Genomic DNA, 20,466 nt, shown 5'->3' on the forward strand with positions numbered 1-20,466 from the left:
ATTTCCAATAGGCCTCAAATAATTCCAGTATATAAATTGGTCAGTGAATTATTTTAATTAATATTTATTAAGAGTTGTAAAAAAAAAGTTAGCTTTTAATCAAAGTATAAAAGAAAAAGGGTGACAATTAAGTTTATTTTAGAGCCTTTATATAGCTTTTCTATGCATAAGCATATATATGCAGATTTGCAGAGGTGGTTTGTCAGAGATTATGTGTTTTGTATTTTTGCTCATGATATGTATACATGTTTACTTTCAAGAGAAGTTAACAATCAGTTTCATATATCTAATTCTTGGGTATTTTTCATTATGTAAACTCATAACTATATCCCTCCTCTATGCTTATTCAATTTTAGGTGACTCATTTAAATTTTGATTAATATAAATCAATGAATAAAAATTGCTTGTATATTAATTTATTTCTAGCTTGTAGCTTCTATTCTTTTATTTCTTTTTTTTTTTTTGCGGTACGCGGGCCTCTCACTGTTGTGGCCTCTCCCGTTGCGGAGCACAGGCTCCGGACGCGCAGGCTCAGCGGCCACGGCTCACGAGCCCAGCCGCTCGGCGGCATGTGGGATCTTCCCGGACCGGGGCACGAACCCATGTCCCCTGCATCGGCAGGCAGACTCTCAACCACTGCGGCACCAGGGAAGCCCCTGTAGCTTCTATTCTTAAGGTTTTCTTATATAATACTATTTCATATTTCCTTAATATAGTTTCTCCTGAACCCTGAACAAAGACTAAAGATTTAAGACTTAGTAAAGGGGGAGCAGAATCAAGATGGCGTACCAGGAGGATGCAGAATTCGCATCTCCTCACAACTAGGGCACCTACCAGGCACCAGTGGGGAACCACGGACACCTAGGGATGGGAGGAACCCCCAGTGACCGGGTAGGACGTGGGGCATGTGGGGAGTAAAGGGGAGGAAAAGTGGAGGTGGGATGCAACTGACGTCCCTGAGGGGCGACTGGGGAAAGGGAAGGGATCCCATGCCTGGAGGGAGAAATTGGGGAACCACTGGGAGGGCAGAGGATCAAAAGGGAGCGTGGCCAGGAGTCCCCTGCCCACTTGGACCCCCAGGAACCTGTTGAGATCCCGGTCCTGATCCTCTGCCCACCGAGGACCCCTCCAGCCGGGCGGGTCCTGAAGGAGTGGGAGGGAGGGAAGGGGGAGCAAAAGTAAAGGCTGGACCTCCGGGACTAGCACCCGTGAGGGGCTGCTGGGGGAGGGGAGGAGTTCCTACACCCAGTGGGACCCACCCACAGTTAGGTGTCCAACGGGGCGGGGGACACCCTGGGGGAGGCAGTGGGGGAGGGGTGCGAAGTAAGGGAACGGGGCCAGTGTTTTCCCTGTCCACATAGGCACCGGGGAGCCTGCTGGGCTCCGGGGCTTAATCCTCTGCCCTCAGAGCCTCCCTTCTGCAGTGCAGAACCCAAGCCCCGCACCTACAACCCCACTCAGGGCCCCACCTCTACACATGGAGACCCCCCTCCAACATGCTGGGCCTAAACCCCGCCCACATACCCTCACTCAGGGCCCTACCTCCAAACTCTGGAACTCCACACTCCAGACGCCCTCCTTTCCACACACTGCCTCTCCCCTTCTGTGCAGATCCTAAGCAGAGGCCCCACCCCACGCTTGAACGTCGCCCCACGTAGGCCCTGCCCCCAGGGCCTTTTCCGCTGTGTGGGTCCTGAACCTAGGCCCCCACCCCATGCTCAAACGTCACCCCCCAACCCGTGAAGGTCTCACCTCACCCTAAACCCTGACCCTGCCTAAGTTCCACCCCCGCCTACACTCTGCCCCCATAGGCAAGACTTTTTTCTTTTCTTTTTTCCTCTTTTAGATTGGGGTTCTGTTTTGCCTTGTTGATTCTTTTATATATTTTTTCCTAATAAATCTTTTATTTTTCTAATTTTATTTTATTCTTTATACTTTGTTAGTGATCTCTCCTTTGGGCTGTTCCCCCCACCTTTTTTTTTTTTTTTTCTGTTGTGGTTTTATTTTACCTTGTTGCAGTTGTTTCAATTATAGTTTTATTTTTCCTAATATATTTTTTATGTTTCTAATTTTATTTTATTTTCTAGATATTGTACTGTTCCTTTCTTTCTTTCTTTCTTCCTTTTTTTTTTATTTTGACCGCACCACAAAGCTTGCAGGATCTTGTTTCCCAGGCTTGAGGTCAGGGCCAAGCTCCTGTGGTGGGAGCTCTGAATCCAAACTGCTGGACTAACAGAGAACCTCAGACCCCAGAGAATATCAATTGGAATGAGGCCTCCCGAGGTCCTCATCTCGGCACCAAGACCCAGCTCTACCCAAGTGCCTGCACACTCCAGTGCTGCACATCTCAGGCCAAACAACCAGTAAGACAGGAATACAGCACCAACCATCAAAAAAAAAAAAAATGAAATGACAAAAAAATATGTTGCAGATGAAGGAGCAAGGTAAAAACCTACAAGACCAAATAAATGAATATCAAAAAGGCAACCTACCTAAAAAAGAATTCAGACTAATGATAGTAAAGGTGATCCAAAATCTCAGAAGCAGAATGGAGCAAATACAAGAAATATTTAACAAGGATCTAGAAGAATTAAAGAGCATACAAAAAGTGATGAACAATGCAATTACTGAACTTAAAAACACTCTAGAAGGAATAAATAACAGAATAACTGAGGAAGAAGAATGGATAAGTGAGCTGGAAGACAGAATGGTGGAAATAACTTCCAGGGAGCAGAATAAAGAAAAAAGAATGAAAAGAATAAAGGACAGTCTCAGAGACCTCTGGGACAACATTAAGGGCACCAACATTCGAATTATAGGAGTCCCAGAAGAGGAAGAGAAAAAGAAAGGGTCTGAGAAAATATTTGAAGAGATTATAGTGAAAAACTTCTCTAACATGGGAAAAGAAATAGTCATCAAGTCCAGGAAGCACCGAGAGTACCATACAGGATAAACCCAAAGAGAAACACGCCGAGACACATATTAATCAAGCAATCAAAAATTAAATACAAAGAAAAAGTATTAAAAGCAGCACGGGAAAAGCAACAAATAACATATAAGGGAATCCCCATGAGGTTAACAGCTGATTTTTCAGCAGAAACCCTGCAAGCCAGAAGGGAGTGGCAGGACATATTTAAAGTGATGAAAGGGAAAAACCTACAACCAAGATTACTCTACCCAGCAAGAATCTCATTCAGATTTGATGGAGAAATTAAAACCTTTACAGACAAGCAATGGTTAAGAGAATTCAGCACCACCAAACCAGCTTTACAACAAATGCTAAAGTAACTTCTCTAGGCAGGAAACACAAGACAGGGAAAAGACCAACAATAACAAACCCAAAACAATTAAGAAGATGGTAATAGGAACGTATATATTGATAACTACCTTAAATGTAAATGGATTAAATGCTCCAACCAAAAGACATAGACTGGCTGAATGGATACAAAAAGAAGACCCATATATATGCTGTCTACAAGAGACCCACTTCAGACCTAGGGACACATACAGAGTGAAAGTGAGGGGATGGAAAAAGATATTCCATGCAAATGGAAACCAAAAGAAAGCTGGAGTAGCAATTCTTATATCAGAAAAAATAGACTTTAAAATAAAGACTATTACAAGAGACAAAGAAGGACACTACATAATGATCAAGGGAACAATCCCAGAAGAAGATATAACAATTGTAAATATTTATGCACACAACATAGGAGCACTTCAATACATAAGGCAAATGCTAACAGCCATTAAAGGGGAAATCGACAGTAATACAATCATAGTAGGGGACTATAACAACCCACTTTCACCAAGGGACGGATCATCCAAAATGAAAATGAATAAGGAAACACAAGCTTTAAATGACACATTAAACAAGATGGACTTAATTGATATTTATAGCACATTCCATCCAAAAACAACAGAATACACTTTCTTCTCAAGTGCACATGGAACATTCTCCAGGATACACCAAATCAAACCTTGGTAAATTTAAGAAAATTGAAATCATATCAAGTATCTTTTCTGACTACAATGCTATAAGACTACATATCAATTACAGGAAAAAAACTGCAAAAAATACATATACATGGAGGCTAAACAATACACTACTAAATAACCAAGAGATTACTGAAGAAATCAAAGAGGAAATCAAAAAATACCTAGAAACAAATGACAATGAAAACAAGATGACCCAAAACCTATGGGATGCAGCAAAAGCAGTTCTAAGAGGGAATTTTATAGCAATACAATCCTACCTCAAGAAACAAGAAAAACCTCAAATAAACAACCTAACCTTACACCTAAAGCAATTAGAGGAAGAAGAACAAAAAAAAAACCCCAAGTTAGCAGAAGGAAAGAAATCATAAAGATCAGATCAGAAAAAAATGAAAAAGAAATGAAGGAAATGATAGCAAAGATCAATAAAAATAAAAGCTGGTGGTTCTTTGAGAAGATAAACAAAATTAATAAACCATTAGCCAGACTCAACAAGAAAAAAAGGGAGAACACTCAAGTCAACAGAATTAGAAGTGAAAAAGGAGAAGTAACAACTGACACTGCAGAAATACAAAGGATCATGAGAGATTACTACAAGCAACTATATGCCAATAAAATGGACAACCTGCAAGAAATGGACAAATCCTTAGAAAAGCACAACCTTCTGAGACTGAACCAGGAAGAAATAGAAAATATAAACAAACCAATCACAAACACTGAAATTGAAACTGTGATTAAAAATTGTTCAACAAATGAAAGCCCAGGACCAGATGGCTTCACAGGCAAATTCTATCAAACATTTACAGATCTAACACCTTTCCTTCTCAAACTCTTCCAAAATATAGCAGAGGGAGGAACATCCCCAAACACATTCTATGAGGCCACCATCACCCTGATACCAAATCCAGACAAAGATGTCTCAAGAAAAGAAAACTACAGGGCAATATCTCTCATGAACATAGATGCAAAAATCCTCCACAAAATACTAGCAAACAGAATCCAACAGCACATTAAAAGGATCATACACCATGATCAAGTGGGGTTTATCCCAGGAATGCAAGGATTCTTCAACATATTCAAATCAATCAATGTGATACACCATATTAACAAACTGAAGGATAAAAACCATATGATCATCTCAATAGATGCAGAAAAAGCTTTTGACAAAATTCAACACCCACTTATGATAAACACTCTCCAGAAAGTAGGCATGGAGGGAACCTAACTCAACATAATAAAGGCCATATATGACAAACTCACAGCCAACATCGTTCTCAATGGTGAAAAACTGAAACCATTTCCTCTAAGATCAGGAAGAAGACAAGGTTGCCCACTCTCACTACTATTATTCAACATAGTTTTGGAAGTTTTACCACAGCAATCAGAGAAGAAAAAGAAATAAAAGGAATCCAAATCGGAAAAGAAGTAAAATTGTCACTGTTTGCAGATGACATGATACTATACATAGAGAACCCAAAGATGCTACCAGAAAACTACTAGAGCTAATCAATGAATTTGGTAGAGTAGCAGGAAACAAAATTAATGCACAGAAATCTCTTGCATTCCTGTACACTAATGATGAAAAATCTGAAAGAGAAGTTAAGGAAACACTCCCATTTACTACTGAAACAAAAAGAATAAAATACCTAGAAATAAACCTACCTAAGGAGACAAAAGACCTGTATGCAGAAAACTATAAGACACTGATGAAAGAAATATAAGATGATACAAACAGATGGAGAGATATACTATGTTCTTGGATTGGAAGAATCAACATTGTGAAAATGACTATACTACCCAAAGCAATCCACAGATTCAATGCAATCCTGATCAAACTACCCATGGCATTTTTCACAGAACTAGAACAAAAAAGTTCACAATTTGTAGGGAAACACAAAAGACCCCAAATAGCCAAAGAAATCTTGAGAAAGAAAAACAGAGCAGGAGGAACCAGACTCCCTGACTTCAGACTATACTACAAAGCTATGGTAATCAAGACAGTATGGTACTGGCACAAAAACAGAAATATAGATCAATGGAAAAAGATAGAGAACCCAGAGATAAACTCACACACATATGGTCACCTTATCTTTCATAAAGGAGGCAAGAATATACACTGGAGAAAATACAGCCTCTTCAATATGAGGTGCTGGGAAAACTGGACAGCTACATGTAAAAGAATGAAGCTAGAACACTTCCTAACACCATACACAAAAATGAACTCAAAATGGATTAAAGACCTAAATGTAAGGCCAGACACTATAAAACGCTTAGAGGAAAACATAGGTAGAACACTATGACCTAAATCACAGCAAGATCCTTTTGACCCACCTCCTAGAGAAATGGAAATAAAAACAAAAATAAACAAATGGGACGTAATGAAACTTAAAAGCTTTTGCACAGCAAAGGGAACCATAAACAAGACGAAAAGACAACCCTCAAAATGGGAGAAAATATTTGCAAATGAAGCAACCGACAAAGGATTAATCTCTAAAATATACAACAGCTCATGCAGCTCAACATTAAAAAAACAAACAACCCAATCCAAAACTGGGCATAAGACCTAAATAGACATTTCTCCAAAGATATACAGATTGCCAACAAACACTTGAAAAGAGGCTCAACATCACTAATTATTAGAGAAATGCAAATCAGAACTACAATGAGGTATCACCTCACACCAGCCAGAATGGCCATCATCAAAATATCTACAAACAATAAATGCTAGAGAAGGTGTGGAGAAAAGGGAACCCTCTGACACTGTTGGTGGGAATATAAATTGATACAGCCACTATGGAGAACGGTATGGAGGTTCCTTAAAAAACTAAAAGTAGAACTACCATATGACCCAGCAATCCCACTACTGGGCATATACCCTGAGAAAACCATAATTCAAAAAGAGTCATTAACCACAATGTTCACTGCAGCACTATTTACCATAGCCAGGACATGGAAGCAACCTAAGTGTCCATCGACAGATGAATGGATAAAGAAGATGTGGCACATATATACAATGCAATATTACTCAGCCATAAAAAGAAACGAAATTGAGTTATTTGTAGTGAGGTGGCCTGGACCTTGAGTCTGTCATACAAAGTGAAGTAAGTCAGAAAGAGGAAAACAAATACTGTATGCTAACACATATATATGGAATCTGAAAAAAAAAATGGTTCTGATCAACCTAGATGCAAGACAGGAATAAAGACACAGACGTAGAGAATGGACTTGAGGACATGGGGAGGGGGAAGAGTAATATGGGATGAAGTGAGAGAGTGGCATGGACATATATACACTACCAAACATAAAACAGATAGCTAGTGGGAAGCAGCCGCATGCCACAGGGAGATCAGCTCAGTGCTTTGCGACCACCTAGAGGGTGGGATGAGGAGGGTGGGAGGGAGATACAAGAGGGAGGGCATATGGGGATATTTGTATGCATATAGCTGATTAATTTTTTTATACAGCAGAAACTAACACAACACTGTAAAGCAATTATACTCCAATAAAGATGTTAAATTTAAAAAAAGAAGAATTAGTAAAGGGACTTCCCTGGTGGTGAGGTGGTTAAGAATCCGTCTGCCAATGCAGGGGACACGGGTTCGAGGTCTGGTTCGGGACGATCCCACATGCCGCGGAGCAACTTAGCCTGTGTGCCACAACTACTGAGCCTGCACTCTAGAGCCTGAGAGCCAAAACTACTGAGCCTGAGAGCCACAACTACTGAGCCTGCATGCCACAACTACTGACGCCCGTGCACCTAGAGCCCATGCTCTGCACCAAGAGAAGCCACTACAATGAGAAGCCCATGCACCGCAATGAAGAATAGCCCCTGATCACTGCAACTAGAGAAAGCCGCCCACAGCAACGAAGACCCAACGCAGCCAAAAATAAATTTTAAAAAAATTAGTAGGGGCTTCCCTGGTGGCGCAGTGGTTGAGAGTCCGCCTGCCGATGCAGGGGACACGGGTTCGTGCCCCGGTCCAGGAAGATCCCACATGCCGCAGAGCGGCTAGGCCCGTGAGCCATGGCCGCTGAGCCTGTGCTCCGCAACGGGAGAGGCCACAAGAGTGAGAGGCCCACGTACCGCAAAAAAAAAAAAAGAATTAGTAAAATATGTCCTAAAATATGGCTAATCATCTGAAGGCACTCATCACACCAGATTCTCAGAAATCTAGCCACTTGTATTACACCTGAAGTCCCAGGAATTACCACTTTTAAAAGGGATGATGCCACAGGGATCATGGAACCTTAGACCTGAAAGACATTTTAGAGATTATAAAATGAACCCCAGTTAGATCAAATTATTTTTAACACAGTCCAGTGTGTGTCCGGAGACCTGTACCTAATGCGAGGAGCAAGAAACTGGCCTTGAGTTTTTCTTACAACTTGTAAGAAAATTACATTTGATACTGAATAGCCTTAACAAATTGCTGAGACTTTAGTGAGTAAATCGAGATTGGATTGAATTATGTTTTCAAAGTTGTAGACTTTAAAAAAAATAACTGATTCTTCCTAATTAGCTTGGACTTCTTGTCAGGATGGCAGAGATTAATTTTCCATTCACTTCAAAGAGTTCAATGGAATGAGCCCAAAGCAAAATGTAGAACTTAACATTTTCTTTTACTCTCCCCAGTTTTTTGTTGACACCTCTCTATGCGAAGAATTTAGAATTTAGTTTCTTCTAGCCTAACGTTAGGAACAGCCTACAGATATGACTCCACCCAACCGGGATAGCAGCAAATTGTTTCCTTTGCCCTTTCAGCAATTAGCTCAGACACAGCTATAGTCCATTCAAAACACTAAGCTAAATTGGTATTGTGATTTCTGGTGTTTATAAATTTATCACTTAATGTGCTTTTACAGCACATTTACCCCCCATGCTGAGCGCCACTGAAATTTTTTCTTAATTGCCTAAGACATCACCCAGTCTCAAGAACTGAATATCCAGTGTCTCCTGTGTTTCCTGTAGATCAGCTCTACCTTCTTAGGTGAACCAGAGAAAAATCTACAGTGATTCCTCAACTCTAAAATACAATTGATTGTAAAATGCACCACTGATTTAACAACTGCCTATGGGAAACTAAAATACAGCATTAAACACTCACATTACTAGTAAGATGTACCCTAATTTCAGAAACAGTAACGTGGGAAAATGCACATCACAGAATTGAGGAAAAAAACAATATTGACAATTCATTGATGCATTTTCTTCTAAGATTAAATGTACTCATCTCTATCACGCAATGAAAGCATTCTCCACTAAATGATTTCCTCGCTACTAATAAACGCCCAATCCAAACACATAAATGAATCATATAAAAGGATCAAAATTGATTAAACATCTCATAAAATGTTTTACTTTTTTTCAGGCACAGGATTGAGAAAAAACTGTGAATAATTTTGAAATAAATTGTATTTCTATAGCAACAAAGCCACAAGTACTTGCTACCTTAACAACTGAAAAACTTGACATTGCATCCTGAAAATGAAGCTTTGCATTTCTTGAGGATGCAAAGCTATCCTGGGTTTCATCATACTATTACTGGGAATGTAATTCTGGGATACAGCTTTAAAGGTATTCTTTTCTATCAGAAACCTATTGAAAAGTGTAAAGTCTCCCCCTAATCAAAAGCAAAAAAAATTTCTAAAATACTGCCGGATCTTTACTGAGAATACAGTTGTTTCTGTACCACCTTAAATAAAATGTGTTGTTTTTCTTAATTTACAAAACTGAATACATTTGCTATTTCTCTGAAAAACATTCAAAGCAAATATCTATCTTTTGCTAATAAATTTAAGTAATACTGGGTACTTCATTTCTTTTAGATATATACTCAGAAGTCGGATTGATGAATCATATGGCAGTTCTATTTTTAATACTTTGAAGAATCACCATACTGCTTTCCATAATGTCTGGACCAATTTACATTCCCACCAACAGTGCACAAGGGTTCCCTTTTCTCTGCATTCTTGCCAACACATCTTTTGCCTTTTCAATAACAGCCATTCTAACAGGTTTGAAGTGATATCTCATTGTGATTTTGATTCGCATTTCCCTGATGACTAATGAAAATGAGCAACTTTTCCTTTCTCTTGGTTATTTGTAAGTCTTCTTTGGAGAAATGTCTATTAAGGTCATTTGTTCATTTTTTAATTGGGTTATTTGAGTTGTCTGAGTTCCTTATATATTTTGTACATTAACCCCTCATTACATACATGGTTTGAAAATATTTTCTCTCATTTAATAGGTTGTTTCTTCTTTCTATTGATTGTTTTGGGGGTGGGGGGTTGTTTGCTTTTATTTGCTTTGCAGGAGCATTTTAATTTGATGAAACCCAAATTGTCTGTTTTTGCTTTGATTACCTGTGCTTTTGATGTCATATCCATGAACGCAAAGCCAAGGCCAATGTCAAGATAATTTTCCCATATGTTTCCTTCTTGTAGCTTTACAGTTTCAGGTCTTACGTTTAAATCTATAATCGACTTTGAGTTGATTTTTGTATATGGTGTGAGATAAGAGCCCAGTTACATTCTTCTGCATGTGGTTATCCAGTTTTTCCAGTACTGTTTATTGAAGAGGCTCTCCTTTCCTCATTGTGTGTTCTTGGCGCCTTGTCAAAAATCAGTTGACCATAAATCCATGGATTTATTTCTGGGTTCTCTATTCTGTTTCATTGGTCTATGCATCTGTCTTTATACAAGTACCAGACTGTTTTGAATACTGTAGCTTTTCATATATTTTGAAATCAGTAATTATGATGCCTCCAGCTTTGTTCTTCTTGTTCAAGATTGCCTTAGCTATTTGGGAGCCTCTGTATTTCCATATGAATTTCAAGATTGTTTTTTCTATTTCTGTGAAGAATGTCATTGGGATTTTGATAGGGATTGCATCGAATATATAGACCACATTGGTAGTATGGACATTTTAACAATATTACTATTTTCAATCCATGAACATAGGATATGTTTCCATTTATCTGTATTTCCTTTAATATCCTTCATCAATGTTTTATGATTTTCAGTATACAAGCCTTTTACCTCTTTGGTTAAATTTATTCTTATTTTATTCTTTTAGTTGGTATTGTAAATGGGATTGTTTCCTTAATTTCTTCAGATAGTTTGTTGTTAGTGCATAGAAATTTCACTGATTCTTGTATGTTGATTTTGTATCCTGAGACTACTGAATTCATTTAATAGTTCTAATGGTTTTATGTTGGGTCATTAGGATTTTCTACATATATGATCATGTCATCTGTCAAAAGAAATAATTTTACTCCTCCCTTTCCGATTTGGTTGCCTTTTATTTCTTTATCTTGCCTAATTGCTCTGGCTAGGACTTTCAGTACTACATTGAACAGAATTGGCAAGAGTGGGCATCCTTGCCTTGTACTGAATCTTAGAGGAAAAGCTTTCCAAAGTCTAGACCTCAAGAGGCCTTGAAGCTTCCATCATTGCCCTCTTGGAATCCTGCACTGTGTAAGGAAGCCAGTCCAGCTTAGTGGAGGATGAGAGGTCACCTGGAGGAGAACTGAGGCACTCCAGCTGGTAGCCAACACCAACTGCCAGAAGCAAGTGAGACCATCTTGGACCTAACAGCCCAGATGACTATCCAGCATTTACAGTTACGTGATACAGTTACGTGAGTGACCCAGGTGAAAACAACAGAGAAATCACCCAATCAATCCACAGAATTGTGGAAAATAATAAATCGTTCATGTTTTAAACCATTAGCCTTGGGGCGATTTGTTCTGCAGCAAAAGGTAACTGAAATGGCATCCAAGAAAGTAAAAATTAATAAACTGGTCCTTGGTGATAAAAACAATTGTGAGTCTCTGAAGTGTTACAGTTATTATGAATCTTGATTCCTTCCTTTCTTCCTTCATTCTATAAATATTTATTGAGCATGTAGCATATTCCAAGTAATATATTAAGTTTCAGATATAGATTGACAAACAAAACATTTTCCTGCCCTTGCAAAGTTTATGATCCAGCTAGCATTAAAAATGCTAACACTTTCGTCAATGCTTAGACACAGAGCAGCTGTGAAATAATTTCTCTCCCATTGATTTTATTCTAAAGAAACAGTTATTGCATTGAACTCAAAAGGTTTAAAGTATGAGGAAACTGTTGTTCTATCTCTTTTTTACTTAAAAGAGTAGATATAAATAAACTGTCTACAGAGATGAAGAAAACAGATGGATTTGAAAATTCAAGCTCACACTGAATATAATTAACTTGGAAAGAGAGAGAAGCCAAGGAAGCCTGAGATCTTAGGTGCCCGGGAGACAGGCAAAGGGCTAACTTATTTTTAACATCACAGTAGTCTCAGCAGTAAGGAAAATTCAAACTCCATTAGTCTCTGAAGAGGTGAAAGAGCAAATGAAGAGAGAAAAAAAAAAAATGTGGCTATTGGGGAGTAATTAACATTTTGACCCAGTTGCCAGCCTGAGTAGGTGCGCTGCCACTGCCGCTGCCGATTAGCAGACCTTGGGTTTCCTTATCAAGCACTCTGGGTATTGTTTACTATTTGATTCTGAGTGAAGTACACCTGAAGAGACAAATGGGCTTATTAAGCAAAACCTTCAGCAGGAATGGAGGGTTGCCTTCTGCACCAGAGGGGCCTTATTTGCATACCTAAACAGAACACTCTGGGATAATTGATCAGGCAGATAAAAAGATGACCTCTGGCCTTGAAGGGCTTGATAATGGTCATGGTCCCAGGTCACCGAGATTGAGACTTTAAATAGAGCCTGGGGTACAAGGCCCTTCACCATCGAACCCCAGCAGCCATTCCCCGCTTGGAATTCATTTGGTCAGTCCTACACATGGAGTAGACATTCACAAATCCATGCTTTTTTATGTGCATAGATTCCTTCTACCTAGAAACCCTTTTCCCTTCCACCTCACAAACTCCCACTCTTTAGACCCAATTTAAATGTTATTTCTTTATACACTCACCCCAAAGCAAGCCAAATTTTTTAAATTATATCTCAATATAGCTGTTTTATTCATTTATTTATTTTCTATATCATCCTTCTTTTATTCCTGCTACCTTCTTAAACTTTAAAAGAGATTAAGTGCCTGATCGGCTAACATTTATTTTGGGCCCTTTACAAAGAGAAACAAATAGAAATAGTCTGTGTACCTTAGTTGATCATAATCTCTTATTTTTGAATCCGAAGTTATTTTTATTTCCTGATTATAAAAGTAATACACACTCATCATAAAAATTCAGATAATGTAAGAATTTGTTCTATCATAAAGGAACTTGACTGGGACCCAAAAACAAAACAATTAAAATATTCTCCAATGCAAAATAAATTAATTATATATAAATAGCTAGTAATTTTTTTATAACAAAAAGAAATGAAAGCATAAAAGCAACTGTGCTATTTTGTTTTTGTTTTTAGAGCATCTAACAATTTACACTTTTAAATACTTAAACATACAGAGTTAGGTTACTTCTGTTGCGATATTCTTTTTTTATTTTTTAACATCTTTATTGGAGTATAATTGCTTTACAATGGTGTGTTAGTTTCTGCTTTATAACAAAGTGAGTCAGCTATATGTATACATATATCCCCATATCCCCTCCCTCTTGCGTCTCCCTCTTGCCCTCCCTATCCCACCCCTCTAGGTGGACACAAAGCACCGAGCTGATCTCCCTGTGCTATGTGGGTGCTTCCCACTAGCTATCTATTTTACATTTGGTAGTGTATATATGTCCATGCCACTCTCTTCATCCCAGCTTAGCCTTCTCCCTCCCCGTGTCCTCAAGTCCATTCTCTACCTGTGCATCTTTATTCCTGTCCTGCTCCTAGGTTCCTCAGAACCATTTTGTTTTTAGATTCCATATATATGTGTGGGCATATGGTATTTGCTTTTCTCTTTCTGACTTACTTCACTCTGTATGACAGACTCTAGGTCCATCCACCTCACTACAGATAACTCAATTTCATTTCTTTTTATGGCTGAGAAATATTCCATTGTATATATGTGCCACATCTTCTTTATCCATTCATCTGTCGATGGACACCTAGGTTGCTTCCATGTCCTGACTGTGTAAATAGACCTACAGTGAACATTGTGGTACATGACTCTTTTTGAATTATGGTTTTCTCAGGGTATATGCCCAGTAGTGGGATTGCTGGGTCATATGGTAGCTCTATTTTTAGTTTTGTAAGGAACCTCCATACAGTTCTCCATAGTGGCTGTATCAATTTACATTCCCACCAACAGGGCAAGAGGGTTCCCTTTTCTCCACACCCTCTCCAGCATTTATTGTTTGTAGATTTTTTGAAGATGGCCATTCTGACTGGTGTGAGGTGATACTTCATTGTAGTTTTGATTTGCATTTCTCTAATGATTAGTGATGTTGAGCATCCTTTCATGTGTTTGTCAAAGCAAGCCAAATTAATCATCCCTGTGTTGGTACTTACTATTCTGTGGCTCCTTTACTATAGCACAACCAGCAATAGCATTTGTGTATTTGTCTTACCCACTGCTTTGTGAGCTCCTCAGACACTGTAAGCCCCTTAGATGTGTCTGACTCATCTTGGTACTGGTGGTGCTTAAGTATATATCACATTACAGGTATTTAAGAAACATTCAATTGATGGAAAAAATAAATGAAGTAATTTATGAGAAAGGAGAGGGCTTCCCTGGTGGCGCAGTGGTTGAGAGTTTGCCTGCCGATGCAGAGGACACGGGTTCGTGCCCCGGTCCGGGAAGATCCCACATGCCGCCGAGCGGCTGGGCCCGTGAGCCATGGCCGCTGAGCCTGCGCGTCCGGAGCCTGTGCTCCGCAACGGGAGAGGCCACAACAGTGAGAGGCCCGCGTACCGCAAAAAAAAAAAAAGAAAGGAGAATACTTGAAGGGATGTAGGGTATGTGTGTATGTGTGTGTCTGTATGTGTGTCTGTGTGCATGTGTTATGTGTATATATATTTGTATTTATATCCATAGTCATAGTGTGGAAAGATACATATCTAGATGTTAACAAATAGGAAAGTTTCTCAAATAAACTATAAGAAGACTTTTGTGATTGAGATGGCTTACAAATCGCCTTAAACCTCTTCATTTCTTTTTATGATTATAGTTTTATTATAATGAAAGGATCCAAATTAGAACCAAAGGAAGAGATACGTATGGCAGAATTTAGAACTGAGAGGGTTCCAAATGTAAACTTTTGTGTCCTCAAGAATGTGTTTCCCTCCTGGCATCAATGTGTGGTAATACGCAGAATATTGCCAACCCAAGAAGCTCATCCACATGCTTTGTATAGTCAAGAAAAAGCAAGAATTCATTTCTTTATTTGAATGTAGTAATAAAGCACTGGCACATCACTTGTGTGTTAAGGTACTTGCAGACATTTTATGTTTAGTTAGGTCTTAGCAAGGTTTTTCTAAAAGGCAACTGATTTACACTCCTCAAGATTTAAGGTGAAAAATATTTTTTAAAAAGAGATTAAAAGATTTAATGTTTCAAATGCCTTACTGTGAACATATGAGAATGATATTTAATAAGGATACAAGTACTTAACTTAAAGCTTGCACTCTGTAAACCAATTTCTAAACTTCAAAAATGCCTATTACATTTTAAGATCATTTGAAGGTTCAAAGTATAACCTTTTCAGAATTATACAATTACATCAGGTATCAAGTGGAAAATACTCAGTTCTGTCTTCTTTTTTTTCAATAAATCAAAATCCCATAAATGTTGTCAAGCAAATAATCACAGTTTCTAAAGACAGCTGGTTCTACCTGGTATCTTCTGTACATAAATAAGTTCTTTCTTGCTTCCCTAGAATTATGATAATTTGATGATTTAAATACATTCTTGCAGACAAGATGTGTTTTTAAATATTGTTTAGTTTTTCTCTAAGTTTATAAGAGATACAAAAATGCTCATTGTAGAGATTTTGAAAAACAACTAATTTTCTTTAGAAGAAAATAAAAATGATCCCAAATTCAGTAGTCCAAGATAATTATCACTGATATTTTATTATAATAACATTTCATTAGAAAAATAATATAAATAGAAAATTTAGAAATGACGAAACAAAAAATAAAGTAAAATATAATTTTTCTATTTTAGTTTTTTCTATGTATGTATGTTATCTTACAATTTGGACAGTAGTATATATTTTTAAATAGAATTTAGGTTACTCCCAGTTTTTTGAGATTGTAATTAATACTGCAATGGACTTTGTATGTATTTGTCTGAATTTTTAACTACTTTTTTTGGAACACATGTGTAGAAGAAAACAAATAGATCAAAAAAGCTTACTTACTTTTGAAAACTCTTAACACGTACTACAAAGATACTTTCCGAAAACTTGCCACCATGAAACCTCCTACCTGCAATAGATAAGAGCATCTGTTTCCCATCTCCTTCATAATATTCAGTAATATTATTTTTGTCTCTGCTAACATGACAGGCCAAAGTTGTTTCTGAATGGTTTTGTGATTTTTTTTTTGATTATGAAGTGAAGTTAGGCATTTTCCACATGTTAATTGGCCATTTGTTTTTCATTTATTGTGAACTGAGCTCCTTGAGGACAGAGGTGTTTGTCCCAAGATCCCCCATGTCCGCTGCATTATAATCACTCAACAACTGCTGTAGAAAGAATGGTATTTTCATATACTTTGACCATTTGTTACACTGGTTTTTAATGTTTTTCTTGCTGACTTCTAAAACCCATTTACATCCTAAATGTTCATTGCAATTATTTTCCCCCAATTTCTCATTTTCCTTTTAATCTTGTTTATGGTGTTCTTTGGTGAACCATCTTTCACTTTTATGTAGTCACCCATTGGCCTTTTTACTTTCTTTTATTCTATTTCTATTTACACTTCTGTAAGTGATTTCTTCTGTTGCTTTTATGCTTTATGAACTCCTTTTCAACTCTGAGATGATTTTCAGTGTAAACATAATTCACCATTATTGTTGGGTGGGGGAGGGTATTTATTACTTCTGTTAATGTGTTCTTTTTAAGTGGTAGAGGCTTTTTAAAAATTTTTTCTTTTATTTGAGTATAGTTGATTTTAAATGTTGTGTTGTGAAACTATTATAATAGTTTCAGGTATACAGCAAAGTGGATCAGTTATACATATACATATATCCACTCTTTTTTAGATTATTTTCCCATATAGGTCATTACAGAGTATTGAGTAGAGTTCCCTGTGCTATACAGTAGGTCCTTATTAGTTATCTATTTTACATCTGTTAATATGCTTAATTTCCACAAAGAGATTCAGTGCCTCATAAGAATAACTTGAAGACTAACTGGTGTGTTCTGCCAGTCCCTAAGACGTGAATGTGAGACTTTGGAGAGGATACATTTTTTCTTACAAGGATGCTTAATTTGGGGGTAATCCTCCAAGCCTATAAGATTTAGTGGGTAGGATCTGTGATTCCAGAATGCTTAAGAATCGTTAGAAGTTCTTCAAAGAATGTTCGTGTCTGAGACCAACAGGATTCCCCAATCTATAAACTTTAATAACTTTTCTTCAAATCCAGAGTTTGACATCCCATGAAAAGGAAGAATAGGCTAAAGCAGCACTCCCCAACCTTTTTAGCACCAGGGACCAGTTTCATGGAAGACAATTTTTCCACCGACCGACGGCCAGGGGGATGGTTTGGGGATGATTCAAGCACATCACATTTATTGTGCACTTTATTTCTATTATTATTACATTGTAATAGATAATGAAATAATTATACAACTCATCATAATGCAGAATCAGTGGGATCCCTGAGCTTGTTTTCACTTGCCACCCACTGTTAGGGTTTTGATACGTCTGCAAGCAATTGATTGTGATCTCTGTGCAGTCAAACCTCTCTGCTAATGATAATCTGTATTTGCAGCCACTCCCCAGCGCTAGCATCACTGCCTCAGCTCCACCTCAGATCATCAGGCATTAGATTCTCATAAGGAGAGTGCAAACTAGATCCCTCACATGAGCAGTTCACAGTAGGGTTTGCACTCCTATGAGAATTTAATGCCGCCACTGATCTGACAGGAGGTGGAGCTCAGGTGGTAACACGAGCGATGGGGAGCGGCTGTAAGTACAGATGAAGCTTCACTTGCTCGCTCCCCACTCACCTCCTGCTGTGCAGCCAGGTTCCTAACAGGCCATGGACCGCTACCGGTCTGTGGCCCAGGGGCTGGGGACCCCTGGGCTAAAGAATAGTGACTGAAGATTTTAAGCTGAAGAATAACTTCGGCACAAACTTTTCTGAAGTCGCTGTCAGGATGGACCCAAACTTTACCAGTGATAACTTAGAACATTGGGGGCCAGCCTTACATGGATGCCAGCCCATGTGAATGTCATTGAAAATTCAACAGATCCTATGTCTGTCTTGTCACATAATCTAGACTTTGAAAATTTCTCAACTGGACAAGACCTTACAAGCATATAAACCTTTCAGCCCTACATCAGCATCTTCTCCAAAATATCTCTCCAACAGCAACCACCAAGTCTATGATTAAACTTTCCTAGGGAGGGGGAACTCTTTGCTTCTTAAGACAATTCATTGCACAATTTCTCCCTCCGGCCCTTATTTCATGAAGATCTAAGTTTTCCATTTATCTTACTGAAACAATGGAGAACCAGGTAATCAGATACACCTGCAGGAAACCTGCTGAAACAACTTTTCGGCCTCCTTAAATGGATGAGCTGAGACATAATCAAAACAGCATGTCACTGCTCTTACAGATTCTTGCTGAAAGGTTTGTGAAACAGTGTGAGATTTTGAATACAGAGCGCTCCTGAAAAATGAAGGCAGAATTTAAGTTACAAAAAGCATGTAGTAAAGTATGAGCTGCACGAGTGTTTAGACCCCCCCAACTTGGGGAAACTAGTATAGTAGCTAATTTCTGTGTAGGTGATCACTAAGGTATAAGATAACGCTATTTCCACAAGTCTGGCTAGTCATTTTAACAAAGCTAAGCAAATAGGCAGAGAGATCCTCTTTTTTGACTTGGGGAAATGTCCCATTGCCAACACAAGCAAATGTCTAAATACTCCCAAGACCGTGAATGAGAAAAAAGACCGTCGTCTAAATTCCTAGAGAGCAATGGAAGGGGGTGGGGCATGCAGAACTGAGTGTGCGGTTATCTTCTAGTACAAACGTGCATGTGGATGCGAAAACACATATGAAATAACTTCAATCTCTTTAAATACTTATTTTAAAATAATCTCCTTGTTGTTTGTCAAAAAAATAACATAGAGACTAGATACAGGAATTAGTCTGTTAATTTCTACATCACTCACAGCAATAAAGAGAGGACAATTCAATCAGGAACCTCATAGAGGAAGCAGTGTTGAATTAGGGTGAACTTACTACCATCTCTGGGTCCCTAAAGAAAAGAACTCTGCTCTAGTTAAACACTTCTCTGAGTCTTGTGCTTTGCTTTAAAGTATTTTTATAAAGGGTTTTGGTGTACAGACTTTTTAATGCTTATCTGTTTATTTAGGATATGTACTAATAGTGTTTTTCAAGCTACAGGTCACACATAACCAGAGAGCCATGAAACCAGGTCAGCAGCTCTTGACCAGTTGCTTTTCCTCTTTTTTTCCCCTTGGCTACTAGAAAACAGCACAGTTGTATATACATGTGTGTGTGCTGTGCCCACATGCATACAGCAGTGTGTGATATAAAATGTATTTCTTATTCTAGGCCAAAAGCAAATATATTTGAAAGACATTCTTTTATAGATTAAATAGAGAATAGATAGATAGATGATAGATAATGATAGATTCTCATTTATTTAAGAAAAGATTTTGTCCCCATCACCAAAACCCAATGTATTATACTTTTTTTTTTGCTTGTTGACTTGTCTCCTGGTTCAACATGACGCTTTTTCTTTTTTCGCTAAAATTTCTTCCTTCATTAAGAGAGGTATCAGTTTCCAAATCCTAGGATGTGTATTTGTACCTGAGCTCTGTGTTGTGCTGTGAAAGCCTATACATTGTCTTTTGTTCTTGGCATATTGTCATATGTCCATTGACAGGCATCCAAAGTTCTATGGAAAATGTGGGTTCAACTTTGAGGACCTTGGCCTCTTTCTCCTCCAACGTAGTATGTTTCAAAATAAGAAACCAACTCTTGGGGCAAGTCATCGTCATCTGTCAGCTTCAGTGAAGCCATTAATAACGTCACTAACTTGAAGAAATGCTAACTCATTTCAACCAGTTGAAACCAAACTGTCAAACCAAAAACTGTCAACAGTTATTTTCTCTTTCACGGCAGAACTGACTTACAGCCAATTAGTTATGTGGCAACAATGTTTGCAGCAAAGATGTCTAAAACAAAGCTGCTTACAGCAAAAATACAGGACCTGAAGCCCTGCACCTCCCCTCCCTATCTTCTCTGTGTAATATCACATACTGTGTCAACAATAAATCCCAGCCTATCACTGCCATGCATCTGATTGTGCAGTCTCATGGTAAGTCACGAACTTTATTG

This window comes from Phocoena sinus, chromosome 12, assembly GCF_008692025.1.
Source record: "Phocoena sinus isolate mPhoSin1 chromosome 12, mPhoSin1.pri, whole genome shotgun sequence".
In the NCBI taxonomy this organism is placed as follows: domain Eukaryota; kingdom Metazoa; phylum Chordata; class Mammalia; order Artiodactyla; family Phocoenidae; genus Phocoena; species Phocoena sinus.